Source organism: Triticum aestivum, chromosome 7B (assembly GCF_018294505.1).
Source record: "Triticum aestivum cultivar Chinese Spring chromosome 7B, IWGSC CS RefSeq v2.1, whole genome shotgun sequence".
Classification (NCBI taxonomy): Eukaryota; Viridiplantae; Streptophyta; class Magnoliopsida; order Poales; family Poaceae; genus Triticum; species Triticum aestivum.
The window spans coordinates 325,751,334-325,767,917 of record NC_057813.1 but is presented as its reverse complement, the minus strand read 5'-3'; positions in this window follow the sequence as shown (position 1 = coordinate 325,767,917).

Below are 16,584 nucleotides of genomic sequence, written 5' to 3'. Positions count from 1 at the left end.
ACACCGAACGCTCGGTTCCCTTAATTTTTGGAGACCGATCGGTGCATGTTTTTTAGGAACCGTAAAATCTAAAATACCGAAGTACCGAACCATTCGGTTCGAGGGAACCGAATGCCCACCCCTAGACGGAGAGACACAACTGTTTATCCTGGTTCGGGTAACCTTGTGGTGTAATAACCTACTCCAGCTTTGTGGTGGATTTCCTCGAGGGACTGAGGATGAACTAGTATAGTGGATGAACAACCTCAGGAGGTGAGGTGTTCTTGAGCTCAAGTGAGCTGGTGAGATGGTGAGGGAGGAATGGATTCGCCCCCCTCTATGGTGGTGGCGAAGTCCTATTTATAGTGGCCTTGGTCCTCTTCCCAAATGTTGGCAGGAAGGGATCCCACAACGGCCGTAATTGTAGGGAGACAACAAGTACATCATATCCTGACTAAAGTGGTCTTCGCTTGCAAAAGCCTCTGGTCGTGACGTTGAGGTGGGCTCGGTGATGACCTCCGTCCTGGCGGTCTTGGTCTTGTTGCACCAAAATGGAAACCTTTGGCTGATTCCTCGGGACTCTGTGCCTGCTGCTTGCCTCCCTTGCACCGAAAAGGAAACTGGTACTCTGCGCCCGCCGACGCTCGCCTAGCCTTGGTCGTCATGGCTCACTTCAGCTGAGCCTCATGAGGTTCCCCTTGCATGGAAATGTCCACTCCTTGGGAGCCAGCCTGAGGAGGCCGATCCCCTTGGAGGTCTTGGTGTCGCCCGCCTCGCGAGGCTTGGCCTCTCGCGAGGGTCTTGAGTTGTCGATGGGTCATACCAGGCCGCTGATGGAGCCACGTCATGGGCTGTAGGCAGGCAAGTCTGGGTACCCCTGTATCCAGAATGCCGACAGTGCCCTCCTCGTGGTCGTGGTCGTGGTCGATGAGATCTGACTTGGCAACTGAGGATTCCAAGCCACCGACGTAGAACGTGTGCTTCAGAAATGACAAAATGGGCTCGATGGTGTATAAGGATCGCAAATACTTGACCGCTTGGTGGAGGAGATCAGCGGCAGGGCCGTCGAAGGGATCGACTACCGTTGAACCACAGGGGTTGGGGATGGACCACGTAACCTGTTACATGGCCCGCGTGAAGCCGTCACTATTGACGAGCTTGATGTCGTAGCCAGTTTTCCCGAGATACAGTAATACACAAGCACACTGACATGAAGCCTTCGACATGGCAACGTAGTCAACATCTTCACCGGCTTCCGCGAGAACGCGTTGCTCTGGGATCGATAGGTCGGGGCGAAAGGCGGCAACCTCGCCAACATCCGCCGCAGCGGCCATGATAAACCACTTCTTGGTCAAACGCTCGTCGGGCTCCCGGGGATACGTGGTCGAGCTTAGGCTGTAAAATTCTGGAGCAGGGGATGTGGATATGGCGGGGAGGGACACCACGAGCCTCATTTAAAAACTCAAGGGAGTGGGGCGACAGTATGGGAATTGCTGTGTAACCTGAACTTTGTTATGTAAGCTAGGAGGAACGGGCAGACCTGCATGGGTTGGCGGTGGCGGCCGCGAGCTAAGGTTCGAGGGGGGAGTGGGCGGGTGGGGGACTGTGGTGGTGGTTGTGGGGGGGATTGTGGTGTTTGAGGATACGCCACGGCTATTGAAAATTTTAGTAATGGTGGGCGGAGATAGTGGTGGACGAGGGAGGGCGACGGTTCCAATGCCTCGGCTACTGCAATTTTACTATAAGGTCGGTGTTGGAGGAGTGTGGGCGAAGGTTGAAGTACAACGGCTACTAAAATTTGGGTAAAGGAATTGATGTGGGGCGGGAGTGCCCAAGATCGCGCACGGTCCAATAAGAATATGCGTGTACGATAATAAGGAAAAGTGGCGGAACCGCCAATTTTTGCAACGCTCAAGGCGAGTAGTTTGTTTTTATATTTCTAGATAGCTGGTCTATCGCACAAGGTTCGTCCTAATTTCTAAATAAACTCTCCCGCCTTTAGCCTGCGCAGTCGTGGTGATTTTACAGCGCACTTGCATTGCACACGGTTAAGCCAGTACCTCCACCACTTGCTCGCGCTTGCGCAGTCATGGTGATTTTACAGCGCACTTGCATCGCACATGGTTAAGCCAGTCCCTGTACCGTTTTGCTTGCGCTTGCGCAGTTGTGGTGATTTTACAGGGCACTTGCATCGCACACGGTTAAACCAGTACCTCCACCATTTGCTCGTGCTTGCGCAGTCGTGGTGATTTTACAACGCCCTTGCATCACACATGGTTAAGCTAGTACCTGCACCATTTTGCTCGCGCTTGCGCAGTCGTGGTGATTTTACATCAAAAAAATAACCTACAAAACATAGTCTACAAATTAGCAAAACAAGGATGATCCCAAGGTTTATATAATATATGCAACTTCCCACGGGGTAACCCATCCTTGGACTACTCCAGCCCGAGCACGCTTAACTTCTGCGTTCTATTCGACTAGGCTAGCGGATGGGAAGCGACACCTTGTTGATAGGAATTGCCTCCTTGCCTTTAAGGCGTTTCACGCTGGTCACCCTATGGGACCTACTCCCTCCTATCATGCTCATTTGTTCTTTTAGAAACTGTGTGTGATGGCTAGTGTGTCACCGCCTAGCCTTCAATGAGCACTGACACTGGTTGCGGGAAACCGATGGGAGAAGAGGCGGGAAACCGATTAGAGGAGTGGCGGGAAACGGTAGCCTGTTTAGAAAACGTACAAGAGAAGGAAGCATGAGCTAGCATGATGCATGCGCACAGTGCTTACCCATGTACTACGCGTGCTATCGAAAGGGTTGAGGGTTGCCGTTCGATCTGGGAGCATCCAACGGTGCAGACGTATGATCCATGGGGTTTGGGTTCTGGCCAATCAGAACGCACAACTCAGATCAAGCACGGCATCGGCCACGGTTTGGTAGGCACACGGCTTTCGTTTGGACTTTTTATACATTAATTGAGTTTCCTAGGCATTTAATGTCCATAATTCAAATCTAAACTTCAAATGCATGCTCTAGTTCACCAAAATGGCTAGAAAAAATTGTACATGCATGTGCCCTTGGGTGCATGCTTAATTAGGTCCCATGCCAGGAATGGGAACGAATTACAACCGTACTGGCGTCTTGGCTCGTCCTCAAACATTTGGAATCTCGGTTTTTAAATCCTCATAAAATCCAAAACTCATCAGAAAGTCATCAAAGGTGGCATGGTGTCACATCATGGCACATATATGTCACGGTAAAAACATTGCCAATTTGGGCCAAGCTTTATTACAAACCTATTACTAACTTGAGCTTCTCTCAAGGAAGCCTGATGGTTCCGACAGGGAAACATGTCCCCCTTGTGGCGAAACGTAGTCGCTCCCTCTTTTTGCCTTGTATTTTCTTCTACGGGCAACATGGAATGACATGATATCCATGCTGAAATTTAAACTTATTCAGGCTTCGTTTGGCCTTTTTATACACTAATTGAGCTTCCTAGGCATTTAATGTCCATAATTCAAATCTGAAGTACAAATACATGCTCCAGTTCACCAAAATGGCTAGACAAATTATACATGCATGTTTCCTTGGGTGCATGTTTAGGTCCCATGCCAGGAATGGGAACGAATTACAACCTGACCGACATCTTGGCTCGTCCTCAAACATATGGAATCTCGGTTTTTAAATCCCCATAAATCCAAAACTCACGAGAATCATTAAATGTGGCATGGTGTCATGTCATGGCACATATATGTCGTGGTAAAAATATTGCCAATTTGGGCCAAGCTTTATTACAAACCGGAACTGTCACAAGAACCCTCGTGGTTTTGATAGGGAAACGTGTCCCCTTATGAGCCAAATGATAATCGCTCCCTGTTCTAGCTTCGTATTTTTGTCTACACGCAACACGTACGGAACAACGTGAGACTCGCCTGAACTTTGAAATTATTCCGGGTTCGTTTGACCCTTTTTATTCATTAATTAAGTTTTCTAGGCATTTAATGTCCATAATTCAAATCCAAACTACAAATACATGCTCCAGTGCACCAAAATGGCTAGAAAAACATACATGTGTCCTTGGAGTGCATGTTTAGGTCCCATGGAACAAAATGGGAATGAATTCAACCGTCTCACCGTCCTGCGTTGGCCACAAACACTGCGAATCTCGGTTTATAAATCTGTGTAAATCCAAAACTCACTAGAAAATCATGAAACTTGGCAGGGTGTCACTACATGGTACATATAATTGTCCAGTTTGGGCGAAGCTATATTACAAGCCTCTTACAAACCGAAGCTTCTCGCAACCCTCGTGGTTTCGGTGGGCGAAACAATAATCGTTGTCTCTTCACGCCTTGAACTTTGTTTTCTACAGGCAACATAGAATAACAGGAGTGTCGTGCCGAAATTTGAAACTATTTAGGGTTCGTTTGGCCATTTTATATATTGCTAATTAAGTTTTCTACGCATTAACAAATTTGAACTACAAGCACATGCTCCAGTGAAGCAAAATGGGTGGGAAATCGTACATGTGTCATTGGGTGCATGTTTAGGTCTCATTTAAGGAACGAGAATGAATTACAAACTTGTCGTCATCTTGAAACATTGAGAACCTTGGTTTTTAAAACCTAGTAAATCAAAAACTCGCCCAAAAACATGAAACTTGGCATGGTTTCATGACATGGCACATATATGCCGTGGTAAAAAAAACCCGTCCAGTTTGAGAAGAGGCGCACACATTAGTAGCCAACGAAGTCCTTTTTGAAACAATAAGCTGACTTGTTAATATCACAAACAGTTGTATTATGTGAACCGCGTCAATATTTAACCATACTCAGTGGCGTGCATGTAGATGTTTGATTAGACGGGACGAGCGCGAGAAGTCCGCCATGCAGGCGCGACGGGACGCGTGCGAGCAGTCCGCCTCACAGGCTCGATAGGAGGCTTGCATCCTGTCCACCTCGTAGGCTCGACGGGACACATGCGAGCAGCAGGGCCGCCCATGCTCACCAAGAAGCGAGATCTTTGACCTCCATTCACCAGCCGCCGCCCGCCTCGCTTAAAACTTCACCATTAATGGGTTAATTAAAGCGCCTGGACGGAGGTTTTTTTTAGGGGTGGACAGAGGGTGTTTGGTTGTGATCCCATGGCAGCATTTTCTTTGTTCGTGTTTTCAACTCGTATTCCAGCCTAATTTAAATTGCCACATAGGGCAACATATAATACGACGACAAATAAAATGTCAACGGATATTACGATGACAAATTTACAACAGCAGAGATAATAATTATCTTACATATTTTGGATAATTTTAAATGCCACATACGGCAAAGTCCGGAAGACACGGGGGCAAGAGAAGAAGGAAATCGTAGACAATGATCTAGATCGCTACTGTATGTACTCTTCGATGGATCGCCGGGCGATGACATCCTCCAGCTCCTTCCTCAATTCCATACGGCTTTGCTTCAAAGCAGCCATAGATTCCTCCACCTCCTGCTCGCGCTCGATCTGGAGCTTTCTCAAGTCATCCATCAGTTCCTCGACGACCGTTGTCAGCATCATCCCCGAGGCACTGCTCTGCTCATGCAGCATCTTCCAGTCGGCGGCCTCCTCATCCTTCTCAGTGAGAGCCTTGAGGAGCTTCGCATTGTCACCCATGAGTTGCTCGATGATGCCGGTCACCTTGTCAACCGAGGCATCGCTGATCTCGAGCAGCTTCATCAAGTCGTCGACCAGCTCCTGCTGCTTAATGATGCCAGAGAGAATGTCGTCATCGCCGGACAAGGACTTCAGCAACCCCAACTTGTCATGATCACCGACGTGGCAAGTGCGCTTGTGAGAGCCCTCGTGTGCCTGTGAGAGCTCGTTCAAGGGCTCCACGGTGCGCCGGGACATCTCTGTTGTGGCTGCCGCTTCGCAGCGGGACCTCTCTAGTGCTTCCGCAGCCTTGGTCTTTGCTGTCTGTTTATATGCCCACCCGAAACTCCTCCTACCGGTCATGGCGGAACGACTTGACAGGAAAGACCAGATTTGTAGGTGATGAGCAGAGGAACTGTGAAGTAATTTTCGAGTGGGCAGTTTTTATAGCCCGGTGCTTGTAAGTGCATCTAGTGCCCCTTAGTGATTTTGGTGTATTGAAGACTTATAGGTTAAGGGACTGATGCGTTTATGAGTGTACACAGGTATATATGTCTATGTGGATTTTGATATTTACAAAGAAAGTCGACCCCTAAAAATGAAGTTCTTCGACTGAAGACTTTGGATTTCTGAAGACTTTCTAAAGACTTTGAAAGTGAAGAAACTGGTGTGACCTCGAAGACTTGGTAATCATTCGAGGAACATGAAGCGTGAAGACTTTTGTTTTTATAGTTCCATTTTCACTTTCTTGAGTCATAGGAAACACCGTACTGTTAAAGGGGGTCGAGGAAATACTAAGGAAAAATTTCCAAGTGATGCTCAACTCAAAATCCTACACCTACCAATCCCTTCGAGTGAAGCCATTGGAAATCTCATACAGTTCAGTCATATTCTTTAGTGACACATACGAAGTTCTTCTAGTCTCTAAGGAATTTGTTCTGACTGAGGAGTTAGGAATTCGCCAGTGCGGATTGCCTACACAGTGAGGAACATGATAGCCCTGAGGAATTTGAGAGTCAAAATTCCGACCGTTGCTGTGCTATGCGCCAGCTGTCCCAAAATATCTACCCACCTAACGGTCATATCATTGAAGGGCATTTTTGTCTTATCATGTTGGGCTGCTCCCTAGGCTATAAATAGCCGCCCCCTACAACCACTAGCTGGTTGGCTGCTCCAAGAGAAACTGACACTTGTCATTTAAGAGCTTCCCATCCTCCGAGGACTTTGAGCGAAAATCATCAAGTGAGGAAACCCAAACCCAACACCTACAAACCCAAAGTGATTGAGCATCATTGAAGAGATTGATCCTGCGTGGATCCGACGCTTGTTACCTTTGAAGACTATGCTTCTTCCAGACGATTAGGCATCAAGGTCTAGAGCATCCAAGAGGAATTGTGGATCGCCGAGTGACCTAGTCTGTGAAGGTTTGGAAGTCACCTGAAGACTTACCATGAGTGTTTGGGCGAGGTCTGTGTGACCTTATCTCAAGGAGAATACGGTGAGGACTGTGTGTCCTCGAGTTTAACTACTCAGCCACTCCAACCAGACGTACAACTGAGACAACATTTGGAACTGGTCTACCAAATCATTGGCTTCACCAAGCTTACTGGTTCTATTTCCTAAACTCTTTCATTTCCTCATGTTTTTTGTTGTGTGCTTGGTCATAACTGTTTGAAGACTTTGACTGAAGACTTTCTCAATTTCCTCAGTTCAATTTCTTCAGTTTGTCCGTCTTCTTTCTGTATTATCCTGTGTTTACGCTTTCTATACTATGTGCTTGTCTTCATTACTTTATGATGACCATGCTTGTGTTTTGTTATGTTTACATTCGAGTACTTATTCCACTGCAAGTAGTTCTTCACTAAGGAATTTCCTCACCAGCAAATTCCTTAGTGAAGAATTCATAAAAATCGCCTATTCACCCCCCTCTAGTCGATATAACGCACTTTCAATTGGTAGCAGAGCGAGGTACTCCCTTGGTCTGTGTGATTTTGGTTTAACCGCCTGGAGTTTTAGTTATGTCGACTGCAGGATTGAGGAACGTATCTTGCCCCATCTTTGACGGTCATGAGTATCCTCGGTGGAATGCCATGATGAAGAAGCGACTCATGGCTATGGACAACGAACTATGGACCGTCACTGAGATTGGTCTTACCTATCTATGCAAGATGGCGGAGGCTGATGACATTCACAACTACACTCTACTCAACCTCACAGCACAGGATGTCATCTGATCATGTCTGTCCCGAAATCAGTTAAGGAACGTCATGCATCTCAATCACGCGAAGCTAATCTGGGACCGACTCTCTGAGGTCTACGAAGGTCATCATACTCGTCATGATCCTTGGTTTGAGGATTACAAGGATTCTCTCAAGGAGATGACTTTCGCACCTGAATCGTCATCCTCTTCACCGTGCCTTATGGCAGAGGGTGCCAAGGTAACTGAATGCTACCTTTCCGAATCTAGTGATGATGAATCAGGTGATGAATTTGGCCCCAGCTATGTCAAACTTTCTTCCCTTGCCACTAAACAACAAAGAGCTTTGGAAAAAGTTCAATACATGCTAAATAAGAGCGATGATATGTTGGGTGAAGAAAGGGATCAGTCAAAAGCTTTGGCTGAGAGTGTTCAGATATTTCAGTCCAAGTTTGACACCCTTCAAGGTCATCATAACACTCTCTTATCTGATCACGAGAAGCTTTCTTCTGAATCTCTTCAAAGAAAGCAAGATCTTGAGAAGCTAAGAGTGGATTATGAAGATCTTCTGAAGGAGCGCGATTCATTACTTGCTCAACAAATCAGCGCTACTCAGGAAGAATTTGTTCCTCCATGTCTGAAGTGCATTGAACGTGAAACTGCTAATTCTTCACCTGAATGTTCAAATGCTTCTAATGCTACAACTTCTTTATCTGTCTCTGCTATCACTAATTCCTTATCTGAGGACATTGCTAGTATCACTGATGATGCAGGGCTGAAGGAATTGTACATGACAGGCATGTACAAAAGCCTAAAGGGCATCAGACTCTTTGTGATGTGCTCAAAAAGCAGATCCTCAACAGAAACCCTAGGAAAGAGGGTATTGCCTTTGAGAGGAAACTCAATGCTGATGGAACATATTGGAAGCCTGAGCATTACCCCAAAACCTCATGGGTTGCTGCAAAGGGACCTCCAGTTGATCCATCCAATTTATCTGGCTTTACATGTGAATCTCCTCATTCTTCTAATGAGTCATTTGACTCCAACTATAAACTGTTCAAAAATCAAAATGGTGAAGTATTTGCTAGATATGTTGGCACTAACTGCAGGAACGGTTCCCCTATGAAGAAAATCTGGGTTCCCAAGAGTTTCCTTGAAAGTCTTTAGGTGAATGTCCTCATCACACCACCTGTGAAGAATAGGAACTCCAGATCAAATTCTTCATATGGATCTAAGTCCTCATACGGACCAAATTCCTCACGTGGATCAAATTCCTCAATAGGATCAAAGTCCTCAGATGACCATCATCGTGCTAACCCCTCTGTTTCGTAGGGTAGAGCTAAGGGATATGAATATGAGCATTATTCTTCTAATCATTATGTTCATAAGTCCTCGAAGAATTTCTCTACTTATTCATATGCTTACCCTAACCTCTCTTATGTGAAACAAAGTGGAATGGCTTCTATGCCACCTTTCTCATATGGTGCTTGCAGAGTGATGAATTCTTTGCCACCCCTTCAGATGTGGGTGGTGAAGAAAAAGAACTAATCTCTTATGCATGGTCAGGTCTCCAGACGTGCTTAAAACGTGTGAGGAATTTGCTGGACACCTGAACATTGCCTGAAAGGACGCAGGCTAATCATGATGAAATGAACCTTCATTTCACACATCCTCATACTGTCTTATCTATTCTATTGCTTGATGAAATTGATCTGATGATATTGATGACATATTCTTCACTGATGAAGTATATGAATTCGTAAGTTGCACTAATTCATCTGCAGGATGATCAACCCAAAGCCAATGAGTGGGTCCTCGATAGTGGATGTACAAATCACATGACTGGTGACAAGAATCTATTGATGGATGCTCCTCTATCACCGTCGCATCTGAAGCATATCATCTTCGCTGACAAAGGAAAAAGTTAGGTATTGGGTCTAGGTAAGGTTGCGATCTCGAAAGATGGACACATGGACAAAGTCATGCTTGTCGAATCCTTAGGATACAACCTCATGTCTGTCTTGATGCTTTGTGATCTTGATATGGTTGTTGTCTTTGGCAAATATCGTTGCATTGTGATCATGGAAGCTGACAATTCCAAAGTCTTCGAAGGCTTTAGGAGAGGAGACTTGTACATTGTTGATTTCTCTATAGGACCACAACCAGCCGTATGCCTACTTGCAAAAGCTTCAGAAGGCTGGCTATGGCACCGACGACTTGGTCATGCTGGCATGAGGAATTTGCACACGCTTGCGAAAAATAATCATGTCCTTGGCATTGAGAATGTCAAATTCCTCAAGGATCACTTATGCGGAGCCTGTGAAGCTAGAAAGATGACAAAGGCCAAGCATCCAGCAAAGACTATCATGACCACCACTCCGACGATTTGAATTCCTTCACATGGATCTCTTCAGTCCTAATCATTATTCTGCTGTTACAAATGATGCATCTCTATATGGATTTGTTATTGTTGATGATTATTCTAGTTACACATGGGTGCACATTGTCACTTACAAACATGAGGTGCAGGAAGTCTTCAAACGATTTTTCTTGAGGGCTTCAACCAACTTTGGTGTGAAGATCAAGCACATCAGAAGTGACAATGTGACTGAGTTCAAGAATTCTGGTCTAGATGACTATCTTGATGAACTTGGTATTACTAATGAGTTATCTGCTCCTTATACTCCTCAGTAGAATGGCGTCGCGGAGCGCAAGAACAGAACTCTTGTTGAGATGGCTCGCACTATGCTTGATGAATACAAGACACCTCGTCACTTCTGGATTGAGGCTATTGATACTGCGTGCCACATCATCAACAGAGTATATCTTCACAAATTCTTCAAGAAGACAGCTTATGAACTCCTCACTGACAAGAAACCCAATGTAAGTTACTTCAAAGCCTTCGGTGCTAAATGTTGGATTAGATATCCTCATCACAATTCTAAATTTGCACCGAAAGCACATGAGGGTTTCATGCTTGGTTACAGAAAGGACTCGCACACCTACAAAGTCTTCAACAACGTTCTTCACAAGGTTGTTGAAACTGTAGATGTGCGGTTCGATGAAACTAATGTCTCGCAAAGAGAGCACCTACCATCTGTGTTAGATGAACCAGCAGCTGAGGAATCTATCAAGTTCAAGGCTACTGAGGATGTCATTCCCACCGAAGAATCTACTGAAGAATTCATTCCAGAACGTGATGAACGTCGAGCTAGCGCACCTGAAGAAAATGGTGCTCGGGAAAATGTTCCTGAAGGAAATGCGGATCAAATTCCTAGAAGGCAACCCGCTCATCCTCGCATTGCAAACGAAGTGCAAATCAAGAAGATCATCGATGACATTGAAGCACCAGGTCCTCTCACATGCTCAAAATCTTCACATTTGTCTAACTTTTGTGGGCACTTTGCTTTTGTCTCTATCATAGAACCCACTAAGGTAGATGAAGCATTTCTGGAGCTTGAGTGGATTCAAGCTATGCAAGAAAAATTACATCAGTTCGAGCTCAACAACGTCTGGGAACTGGTCAAACGTGCAGATCCTCGCAAGCACAACATTATTGGCACTAAGTGGATCTACCGCAACAAGCAAGATGAAAATGGCCTTGTGGTGAGGAATAAGGCACGGCTTGTAGCTCAAGGCTACACACAGGTTGAAGGAATTGACTTCAATGAAACTTTTGCACCTGTTGCTAGACTCGAGGCTATTCACATATTACTTGCTTATGCTAACCATCATGATATTATCTTATAACAAATGGACGTGAAAAGTGCATTCCTCAATGGTAAGCTTGAGGAAGAAGTATATGTTGCTCAACCCCCAGGTTTTGAAGATCCAAAGCATCCTGACAAAGTCATCAGACTCAATAAGGCCATGTATGGCCTCAAGCAGGCCCCTCGGGCGTGGTATGATACTTTGAATGAATTCCTCATGAAGAAAGGCTTCAAACCCGGTTCACTCGACCCAACTCTTTTCACCAAATCTTATGATGGTGAATTGTTTGTGTGCCAAATTTATGTTGATGATATCATTTTTGGCTGTACTAACCAACGATACAGTGATGAATTTGCCTATATGATGAGTGAAGAATATCAAATGTCTATGATGGGAGAATTGAAATTCTTTTTAGGTCTTCAAATTCGTCAACGGTGCAATGGCATATTCATATCTCAGGAGAAATACCTCAAGGACATATTGAGGAAATTCGGCATGCAAGATTGCAAAGGGGTCAAAATTCCAATGCCCACAAATGGCCATCTATGCACTGATGAAAATGGTAAAGGCTTCGATCAAATGGTATACCGCTCCATGATTGGCTCTTTATTGTACTTATGTGCATCTAGGCCGGATATTATGCTTAGTGTTTGCATGTGTGCCCGATTTCAAGCTACACCGAAGGAATCACACCATAAGGTTGTGAAGCATATTCTTCGATATCTAGCTCACACACCAACACTTGGATTATGGTATCCCAAGGGCTCTTCATTTGATCTCATTGGATATTCAGACTCTGACTATGCTGGTGATCATGTGGACCGCAAGTCAACGTCAGGCACATGCCATTTCCTCGGACGATCCTTGGTCTGTTGGTCCTCGAAGAAACAGAACTGCGTATCACTCTCCACTGCAGAAGCTGAGTACATTGCTGCTGGATCGTGCTGTGCTCAATTACTATGGATGAAGCAAACACTCAAGGACTATGACGTCAACGTGAAGAATGTGCCTCTCTACTGCGACAATGAGAGTGCTATCAAGATTGCTCATAACCCAGTTCAGCACTCGAAGACAAAGCACATCCAGATTCGTCATCATTTTCTTCGTGATATACACAAACGGTCTATTCTGCTAATATTAGCAGAATAATTATTCTGATAACACTTCCGCACTGCACGCTCAACGCAAGTGCACGTTATTCTTTGAACCAAGTGTGTTGCAGTACTCACACGAGTGAACTTCTTGACGGAAAAAAACTGCATGCGTTGTTTTTTTGGTACTGTTTTCGCTGTAGTTTTTTAATCGTTTATCAGAATGAGGCATGTAATATACCGTTGAAAAGCTATGGATTAGGCTCAAATTCTACATGTTGAACACTTTTCGAGATTCCAAACGGTTTAAGAGCAGTTTTAAAAATGGTGCGGCCCATGACGTGTGGCAGCGAGCGTTTTTTCGCGATTTTTTCTAAACCGCTTGTCGGAACGAAGCAAATGATACACCGTTGGAAAGATATCCTCGATGCGCATCTTTTTCATATCTATCATTTTCTCTAATTCGTTACGGTTTAAGAGCAGTTTCAAATTTACTAAATCGCGGAATTCAGTTTTTCAAAAAAATTCAAATTTTCGGTACTGTTTTCGCTCCAGATTTTGTACCGTTTGTCGAAATGAGGCGTGTGATACGCCGTTGGAAAGCTACGGACGAGCCGCGGCTTTCATATGTTGAAATGTTTTTCATATTCCTTATAGTTTTTAGTTAATTTTGAAAATGGTGTGGCTGATAATGAGTGGCAGCTGTCGTTTTTCGCGAATTTTTTACAAACCGCTGGTCGAAATGATTCAAATTATACTCCGTTGGAAAGATATCAACGAGGCGCAACTTTTTCATGTAGAACACTCTCTAATTCTTTATGGTTTAAGAGGAATTTCGAATTTACCGAAATGCGGACACTGTTTTTCGCAACACCCAATTCGACGTGTGTACTTCATCCGACTGAAAACCGCACTGCATCGGACGAAAAACCGCACTGCATCAGACCGGTTAGAGAACGACATGATTTATTTTTTGCGAGACATAAATTTTCGAAGACGAGGTGGAGTGCACTTCACGTCGAGTGTTGGTTAACCGCCATACTATGAAAAGTGAACCTCGAGACTACCGTAAACGGGTCGCGACACTACCAAAAGTGAACCGCTTGAGATTTTTCCAAACTCAATATTTTTTACGTGCACAGACCGAGCGAGTGGACTGCGGGGACTGAGCAAGTGAACCACATGTAACGAGAAGTGAGCTGCTTTCCGAGGTGCTTTTGTTTCGGATCACCAAGTGAACGACGAAGGAGTTTTATGGCGAACTTCGTGAGAGAACAAAGTGAGCTTCAAAACATACATAGCCATTCATTATTTTTACACAGCCATCCATTACATAGCAGAATCAACGACGGAGTACCCAACTGTACTGCACTAGGCAAAGACTTGCTAATGCAAATTACCATCCATTTTTCTTACTGCAAAATGAACTTCAAATGCACTACGCAGTACCCTTTTTCTCTCCGAGTTTCTCATAAACAACAAAATGAACTTCAAATGAACAACGACGTTCTCTTTATTTTCTTTACTGAGTGAACTACAATTGATTCCTAGAAACAAACTATAAATGAGCGAGCTGCAAAACGACAAATGTCAATGATGGTGTACAACAGTATGGTCACCATGTCTTTTTGTGGGCGACGATGTACTGCACTATGGTCACCATGTCTTGTGGGCTTCCGCTGCCATTGAACTTATGGCGCTAGCGAGCGCAAGGAGGATGAGCATGAGAGCTACACTAGGTTCGCTGGATAGGGTGACCAAACTACAGAAACTCACTGCAAGAAAAAAAAAGAGCCGCAAGTCGCGTACCACTGAACTGCACGCCACGCTTGCCCGCACACCAGCTCATGCTCGTTGGAAAACTGACGGGCCAGTTTAGTTCAAGGCCTGAACAATGTGCCTGAGAGAATCAGCTGCCTGGATAGTGCCTGGACCGATGGAAAATTTTTCCTGACCAGGCTAGCCTGTTGCGTGGGTGTTTGGATTGCATCCTTGCATGCTGCTGCCTGTTGAGTGTTTAAAATATTTACAAATAGCAGACCGTACTGCTTCTAGGCATTAAATATTCCCAGGCTACTACTTTTAGCACGTCAGGCACAAGAAAGGGGACGCCTGGGCCAGGCTAATGAAAGTGCCTAGTGCTCTAGCTAGGCTAATTAATATGTCAGATGCTCCAGGCCAGGCAAGCTTTCTATTACTCAGGACACCATCCAAACAATCTCCATGCTAGTATCAGGCAAGCTTCAGGCCAGTCACAAAGACGTGAGGAAGGGAACCAAACTGAACCAACATCTTTCACGAGCTGGAGCCTGGAGGCACCCAAACTGGAACCACACTACATTGAAATGCAACCAAATTGTAGGTCCAAATTCTGAAAAACGCAAAAAGTAAGCTTCTTGCCGCAGCGCACTGCATTGCCCTTCTGCCTGAAACAGGTGTGAACTGCACTCATTTCCTCTTTATTTTTGCTGGTATTCTTTCTCTCGGCAAAAATAATGAAACTGGACTAAAAGAACAAACAATAACAGCATGCGGTGCACTAATCTTTTTGACTGTTTGCTGGCAGTGAAGCAAAAATAAGAAAACTATACAGGAAACTCCAGCGGCAACTGAATCGCATGGGGCCATGGGGCCGTCGCGACCACCACTAATACTTTCCTTTTAGTGACCTGCACCGAATAAAACTATAAAAGCGAACATCTCAGTGAGGCAAAATAAATAATGAACCTCAAACAAGTAATAATGAATTGCCAACTCTTTTGATATGTTAAACCAAAAAACAGTGAATGCTTAAAGCCTTTTTCTGTACGTATGTGCAGCAGCATGTTCATCGCAAAATTCAGTTTGATCTTTGTTTGGGAGAAGCATGGAGAGGGAAATCATGCTAGGTAGCCTCTGAACACCTTCAGGATCAAGACGGTCGCCTCCATGTCTCATGCTTGGCCGCAGGCGCACGGCCATGCCTCGGAGAGCTCGCCGGCGACCACGGCGGTGACGAAAGGCCTCCGACTGGTGTTGGTGACGCTGCTCCTGGCCGCAGGAACTGCAAGAATAGAGGAAATTAATGAATGCAAAATGCCAACCAAGCCAGGGCTAGCGTTGGTTAAGGGCACGCACATGACACAAGCAAAACGAGGCGCGAGAAGAAACAAACCGTAAGCACTGGGCCGATGAACTACATAGTTTCTGCTTTTATCTTACACATCAAAGAACAAAAAGAACTTCTTGAGAAACTCCAGACGAATGCAAAACAAATATCTGAAAAAGCACATGTGGACAGTGGACTGCATGGGCTTGGCACCGAAATGCAAACTGTACCTAATTCTACCTCATCAGTTAAGCGCACAAGATGGAGCAGAGAGCGTCCTGGAGCTGGCGAGGTGAGGCACGGCCGTCGTCGTGGTGGAGCTCGTCTCCAAGGAACTACACAAGATGAGCTACTAGACCGTGTTCTAGGGCAAATGAAACCGCTTGCCACCAGCAGCCAAACTGCAGAGCAGCGCTGCAGAATGTCAGAGGCCATGGGAGGAGATGAGGCGCCGGTGAGAAGCCACCGTCGTGTCTGAGGCGGAGGGTAGGATGGTGGACAGCCTTGCCTCGTGGACACCGCCTCTGCCTCCCGCTCCACCGCGTGCACCTCCTGCATCATCCCCACCCGCCAGCAGCCCGCACGCCCCCGGCTGCACCCTCACCGCCGCCTTCTCCGTAGACAGAGCCTTCCTCCTCGGCGCTAGTGAATCAGGCCCGATGGACGATGGTGGTGGTGGGGACGCAGAGGTGCGTCGGTCCCTCTGCAACTGGATCTAACGTGGGGTTTGTTGGCGGCCGGATCCGGCAATGGTGGCCCTGCTGGAAGGGCGCGCGACAGCGCGGGCCGGCTGGAGGAGGGGCGGAGGATGTTGCCCAGGCTCACGGCGCATCCGGGTGGCGGGCGATATGCGAGGGGGGGCGCGGCCGGCGGGGAGGACGGTCAT